This window comes from Polyodon spathula, chromosome 7 (genome assembly GCF_017654505.1).
Source record: "Polyodon spathula isolate WHYD16114869_AA chromosome 7, ASM1765450v1, whole genome shotgun sequence".
Lineage (NCBI taxonomy): Eukaryota > Metazoa > Chordata > Actinopteri > Acipenseriformes > Polyodontidae > Polyodon > Polyodon spathula.
In genome coordinates, this window is record NC_054540.1 from 46,510,087 (window position 1) to 46,517,958 (window position 7,872).

A 7,872-nucleotide genomic window follows, 5' to 3' on the forward strand; every position below is an offset into this window, starting at 1 on the left:
CTTAATATACTTGGGCCTCTGTTTAACTGATCATCGTTATATTCTGTCACTACTTTCTGTGCCAAGTATTGTATGAAGTGTGTTATTCAATATCAATTTTAACCACTAATGCTGTATGTACTATACTATATATTAAAGGTTCAAGGTACTCATTTATATCATATTTAATATGATATGTAAAGAACTGCATATACATTAAACAGTCAGCTTTATTCAATGTACAAGTATCCCCTTTCTGAAAATAGTGTTTATTTGGCTAAATGAGATCATGCTGATTTTCCAATTCTGTTGGTGAAGTCTAAATGATAGACAGGTGCCCTCTACTTAGACATGAGTTATCTGCAGACCGCAAGCAGGCTACAGGATACTGATATGATGCTTTCTGTCCATCTGTCTGTCTGTCCATCCTTCATACTCCATAACTCACAAACTAAGCAGGTTATGGAAGTCATTGTACACAGATAGACTAAGGCATATACAAGGATAGCGGGAAATATTTAACTTTTGACCTGAAGGTCAAGGTCACAGAATATCAAGCCTATTCTCTGTTTTTTCAACTTTCTCACCATATGATACAATTTGGAAATTGGTTGAAGTGAATGCGTGAAGGCCAAGTAGGTCAAAATAGCCTTTAAATCCCCCTTTTAAAGTATCACTGACCAATAATAACCTGCCAAGGACTCTCTTTGTAATTACAGTTTTTAACCATGAGAGCCCTCAAATATTAAAGTAGTCTACTTTACAATAATAAAACTAATACAAGAAATTTGCAAGAAAAAGCAAGGGCCATCTTGAGAAGCTTTTGTGGTAAGTTAGTTAATTCTTTTCAGATCTAACTTTTCTGTAAAGCATTTTCAATATGTGGGATCTGTTTTGCAGGTATACACAAAAGCTCTTATTATTATTTTTTTTTCATTGATTGCCTACATATTTCTCTACATATGAGGCCTAATAGTAATAATTGGAGGGAGGCTGTAGCTTTTTTGACGTTGAAAAACAATTTTACATTTTAAAAGAATTGTATTAGAAGCTGCAACAGCAAGCATTTCAAATCCTGTAAAAGTCATGCATGTCGATTTCCTACACATGCAACTAACCAATTCATTTTACCCATAAGTTTACCCATAAGAGATAATGGGTGAGTATGACAAATAAACACACGATTAAAGAGAGGATTGCTAATAACACTGTGTGACCCGTAGTCTTTGCAAAATACATTTCATTTCACCTGCATGCCTGTCTGTCTCTCTGTCTGTCTGTCTGTCTGCCTGCTTGCCTGTCTGTCTGTCTGTCTGTGTGTCTGTCTGTGTGTCTGTTTGCCTGTGTGTCAATCTGTCTGTCTGTGTGTCTGCCTGTCTATTTGTCTATCTTTTTGCCTGCCAGTTAAACTCTTGAATTTTGAACACGGTAACTTCCTTAACTGTGTATCAATCTTCATCATACTTTTTGTTATTATTATTCAATCCTAGCCTATAAGTTTGAGTAATCTTTCACTTACTGTGCCCTTATTATTACCCGTTTATGAGGACCCCTTATATGTGCACTGGTTTTTATATGAGGTAATTGCTGCAGATACCAGAATACGTGATTCTAGATGTGATGAGGTCACCCAAGAATTGAGAATCGCATGCAGAGAAAAGACTGCAAAATAATTGGGACTTTGGCATTGTGCTAATGCGATGGGAAATTATAATGTTCGATTTGGGTTATTGCAATATGAAATACTTGAAAACCAATTATTAAGAATCATCCATTTGTATATTGTACAGATGCACCCTTATTCATACTGTTACTTTTTATAATAATGTTAGTGTTCCTATAGTTCAATTTATTTTTTTAAATACCCAGTTATGAAGACATTGCCTGCTTTAACAATATTTTAGTTTTCCGAAAGCCATGTTTTAATCGCATTATTGTTTTGTATTTTTCATCTTCATCTATAATAATATGAGGTAAAGGTCTGAATGTCTTTTGGTGCCACTTTCATTTAATGTTGCATTGGGTCCAGATGGTTGCATGGCATTAAATGGTATATTTTGTCATCAAACCCCTTGTTATGTAGGAGCAGTCCAGTATTCCAGCTATCTTTACTTGTATCTTTGCTAGTTTTAGAATCTACTGAATTTCTATCTGTTTATTTAGGCATAAGTTTATTTAATACTGTTGGCATGTTTAATAAAGTCACCAGCTTAGTAAACTGAATTTCAGTAATAATGCCAGTAAATAATAATAATAATAATAATAATAATAATAATAATAATAATAATAATAATAATAAGCACCCCCTAGTGGATTTTTTTGTGCAAAAATTCCGCTTGCTGACACTTGGCGTGACTTTATTACACGTGTCAAATATCCATTTAGTGCCGTTAACTCATTAGGAACACTCAAAGGGTTAATCAACTGATTCGTAATTAAACATTATGCAAATTCAGATGGTATAATGTATTAATTTAGCTAGGTAATAATCACTAGTAATTACTACTGTTAGATACGTATTTATACCTGGTTATAAAGCGTGACAAAGAAGTGTTCAAAGTGTTTATAATGCAATATAAAGACTCCGTTTCAATGTATAATTTGAAGTTTCTCTACTAATATTTTTAAATCAAATTTCTTATTTGTATTATTAGCAATATTACTGGTCCCTCTTTGCAACTGTTTCTTCAACGTATCGAACGACTTCCTGAAGTCACATGACCTAATTGCCCGTAGACCATTGGAGTGCTTTGATATCAGGAACCAGCATCAACTTTTACAGCGTTGTTGGAATAGCTGCATATTCCAAATTGAAGTATACAAGAAATAAAGACCAGACCCAGTGCTGCTAATACGAAAATTGATTGTAAAACCTTAGCTAGCCTTCCCTTAAGAGCAGACTTTATTTAAACCACCAAAACCGACTTTTAAATAAACAGACTCACAAATTAAAGCAGGCGTTTGCCATTAATATCTGTATATGGCCCTAAACAAAACCAATAAGGGACAATCATAAAGGGAAGCGTGGCGCTTGATGCTCCCATCTAGTGACAGCAGAGGGAAGTACGTTTGATACCTTGTATTTGTTCCAACCGATGTTTTAATTGTTAAACTGCCCCTATTCATGACCGGAGTTACCAATGTCTGATTTATTAGATTACTTTTTACGGTTATGGAACTAGTAAGATACGAAGAGGTGTAGTTTATTACACTGCTTCAGGAGCTTCACAAAGACCCAACATACCCAATACAGGCATATTTTATAACCTCACAATCACACAGCGAAACCTGAACAATAATGAATGACGTCACAGGGTATATTCTGTCGGGAGCCCTCAATATTATTGAAACGTCGAACTTTAAGGAATGTTTTGAGGAATGTTTTTCTAATGTTTTGAGGAACCCCTCTTCAACTATTTTAGGGAAGTTTATTCTCATTTCAAAGCGGTATTTGTCCTCAGATTATATAGTAAATAATAATAATAATAATAACAATAATAATAATAATAATAATAATAATAATAATAATAATAATAATAATATGAAGAGAGGGTGAGGGAATCATTTACACTTGAACAAGGAGGGGGTTAGCAGAGACTTGATTAGACTTTAAAAATCCTCAGTTTTGACAAGGTAACCGAGCCAATACCTGAATATATATCATTCCTTAAAACAGTCTGTAAAGTTTATGGTTGATGATGTCATAAAGGAGCAAGGGGCATTTGGGGTCAACATGCCTTTTGTATTTCCAAAAATGTTATTTTGACTACTGTATTGCTAGTGCCAAAAAGTACTGTATATAAACAAAATGTACTTAAGAAGCACCAATATGTGTTGTTTTTACAATTCCCATAAAAGCATTTGTGTTTTTGGAACTTGCTTATTTTTCATATATAATGCTGTTTTGAAACTTTTGCTGAGATCTATTTTTATACCTTGACAGCATGAGTTGTTGTTTTTTTAACTGTTAATGTTTTCATAATTTTTTGCAAAGTATGTGTGGCATTGTCAGGTTTTCTTATCCCTGTGAAGTCACATTACAAAAATAGTTTGTTTATAAATGTATTTATGAATTTATTTTAAATATCGATTGTTTGTTTTGTTTCCTTGGTTGGTTTATTGGTTTATTTTGCACAGGAGATTTTAAAGCAGCAATGTCCCTTTTGATTATCATATAGGCCATGGGTTTGTATGTAATCAAAAAACTTCCAGACATGGGAAAATCTTGAAAACCCAGCTGGGAGAGCAAACATGCTAAATTCTCATGTTAACACAGGCTTCTATTTAACATGACAATATGATTGAATATCACCAGTGCTTTGAAACCACATCTAGGCTTTACAAACCATGCTCATGCCTCTCCTTAGCTTGTCGATGCTATTACCGTTTTGCTGTTGACTTTATTTACTGTGGCTGGATGAATGAGTCCAAATGGAAGCACAGGGGTGAAAGTCGCATGGGGTACATTCAAAATGCTGTGGCTTATCTAGCCAAAGTGGAATGCTGCATGTTGGTACAGACACAAAACAAGCCATAGGCAACACAACTAGGAAAATTGGGGTGCTGTTAAATGTTTAATAAAAGCTCTGTTTCAGGTTGTAATAGACATGTGAACTGTCCTTCAACAGCACCCGGTAAGGGACCTGGGAGATGGCATACTGATGTAAAAAAAAAAAAATTAAGCCTAGGTTAAGATATGTTGTAAAGTGTCTTGATATATAAGGATATTTGGTGTATTTAGGCACTGGCATCAATTTGTACAATACTTGTCACCTACAAGTTTTCCTCACATGATAGTTCAATACTTTATTCTATTAATGAAGACCTTCAGGGGGGATACCGCAACTTTAAAATCCTCTTTGTGTTTGTATTTTATTTTTTGTAACACCAGAACACTATAGAATTTATCAAAACGGCCAGTACAATGCACTTTACAGAAGAAAAGGACATGCTATTTATTGCACTGTAAGTGTCGAATGTATTTCTTTGCTGAAAATAATTTATTTTTATTACTGTAAATAGTAGAAAACAAAAGGATTTGGCTAAAAAGAAAATCAAGTCCTAATAAAAAAAAAGAAGAAATATTAATCATTGTGTGTGGGCTGTTTTTTTTTTTCCACACTGTGTTTTATTTTTTAAGAAATGCTTTGCAAATAAAATAATCAGGAAACCCCAAGGGATTTAAGCGGCTTAAAAATAACAAGGATGAAATGAGGCGAATGAAATTGAATGCCTGTCAGTGGAAGGATCTTGTGGTAGAGTGATCACTGTCAGAAACCAGGCAACGTGAGAAGCAATTAAAAAGAAAAGCTTGGTTATATTGTCAGTCGTGTAATCTTCAAGGGAGGTTATAATGGATAAGGCACTGGGGAGACAGCACATTGCAACTCTGGAAAGATTCAAACATAGAGCAACCAGACTATTTCTAAGGCTCAAAGTCATGAAGAGAGGGTGAATCATTTACACTTGAACAAGGAGGGGGTTAGCAGAGATTTGATTAGACTTTAAAAATCCTCAGTTTTGACAAGGTAACCGAGCCAATACCTGAATGGCAACACAGAGACTGGAGGACACAGCTGGACAGTGAGTAGAGACTGATATAGGACAGAGGGGAGGCTCTTGTTTACAGAGTGGTTAATGTGTGGAATGGATTGCCAAGCCAAAAGAGTTTAGCAACCAATTTCAAAACGATTTGCATCTCTGTCTCTCCTTCAAATACATGCAAAGGGTAATAATGAGAAGTCTCCTACAAGTGCAGTGGTACCCCAACTTGTTATGTATTTGTAGGACATATATTTGAAGATGGGACCATTGCTGCCATCTACAGGTGAATGGTTGACATGGCAACTGACACTATCCCTCCACAGTGACTCAGCACTATGATCTGCTTTGCTCCAGTGGAAGGCAGACCTACTTCTTTGTGTCACCTTAAAGAAATAAATATAATGATGGGTTCTAAAGCCTTCAGATGTACTCCTCCACAAAGCAGACAAACTTTTCAAATAAGTCAAAAGGATTAGTGTGCAATATTTTTTTAATGAAATCTCCATGTCTTCATAACAGTCATTAACTGTGTAGGATTTTATTTAAAAATTGGCTCTGGTATCAGCGAAGCACAGGAATAAAGCCCTTTTATTAAAGATGAGTCATCTTTCCAAATATCAGAATCAAATCTGTTTAAATGATATTCAACCTCTGTATGAGTAACTCAAGACCTGTTTTAATGTGCTGAACATGAGACAAAAGTAATGTGATTTTATATGGCTTTAAATGTCATTTCAACTAACAGTCTCATTTTATTGTTAGTACCTGAATCGACCTCCAGCAATGACCAGTTCTGCTCCAGCCTGGTAGTTTGCTGGTTTTCCACAGGTCATGCTGGTTCACAAGATTTAATGAAGTGCTTACCAGTGACTGTCAATGCATGGCAACTATAAGTCTGTCCCCTCTGCAACTATGAGTTAATAAATGGTAAGTAGCCAAGAACTGTTTCAGAGGTGACCCAAATGGCAGATGCACACCCCTAATTCAGTGGTTTTCCAGTGGTTGAAATAATGACAATGAGCTGAAACAACATTAGACAAAGACAGATAACACTCATAATAGAGAAATGAACAGGACAGAAATGAAATAGAAAATGCAGGTGGCCAGCATTGCTCTGATGTGAAGGACTTGGGTCTGATTAATTGACAGGTGCCTCAATTGCCATTTTGTGGGTCAGATTGCTTGCTAAAAAAATAAGATAAAAAAAAAAATTCTAAAACTAGAAAACTGTTTCAAAACGCTGTAAATAGTTTGTTTTTAAAGATTTTTTAAATAATTCTGATTATCGTTTCCCTTAAAATAAAAATGTCCCACAGTGAAAGCATACCGAAGTGTAATAAAGCAATGTGAAAGCATGGTAAAGCATAGGTAACCTATTATTTATTTATTTATTTATTTTATTTATGTATTTATTAATTTCTTAGCAGACGCCCTTACCCAGGGGAACTTGTATACATAAAATACATATCAACCTGTGTTAAATGCTTAGCATAAACTTCTACAAGTGCTACCAGACTCCAAGTGGCTAGTTAGTCCAAAGCTACTGCTGATCAGGGTCTGTGGAACCAACCAAGAATGTGTACCAGTCTTGGGGCTCACAGCTGCAGAAACACATTTTGGGGGTAAAATAAAGCATGAGCAGGCATTCTACACTGGGGTTAAATCAATAGTAGGGTATCTCTAACAGTATGTGACAAAGTATATTATTGCAACAGATAAGGAAATATATTGAATAAATGCTCTGAAATATAGTTATGTGGGATGACTACAGTATATAGCGGTCCATCAGAAGGGCATTCCAAGTGCAGTGTTGCTGCTGGTGAGCATACATAGTAAGGGAATGGAAAGCACATACTGTGCATTAAGTGGTTTAAAGGCATGCCGTCTACATTTTCTTAATGTCTTCCCTGTTTAATGTCCTATTGTGTGAGATCTCTAGCATTCTTTACTGCTGTTTCTGCTTGGATCTTTATTCCAAGGATGAGAACTAATATCAACCGCAGGGTCTGCTTCTGAAAAGACTCCTCAAAGCTGAATTTCTCAAGTGAGGTGGTTTTAGAAATGACGACTATCTCAACAAATAATATTTCCATAAAAGTATTTTATTATCTATTTATACATGCACATCTGCCCACATTTATGTTCCACATGGCATACACCATGGCATACACACACACACACACACACACACACACACACACACACACACACACACACACACGTTATACCATGTTATATAGATAACCAAAAATACTTACAAGCAGTTTTACCAAAAATGTATACAACAGTTCCTTTAAAAAGACATTGAGTTATTATAAACTGCAGGCAATACATCCATATTCGTTAGAA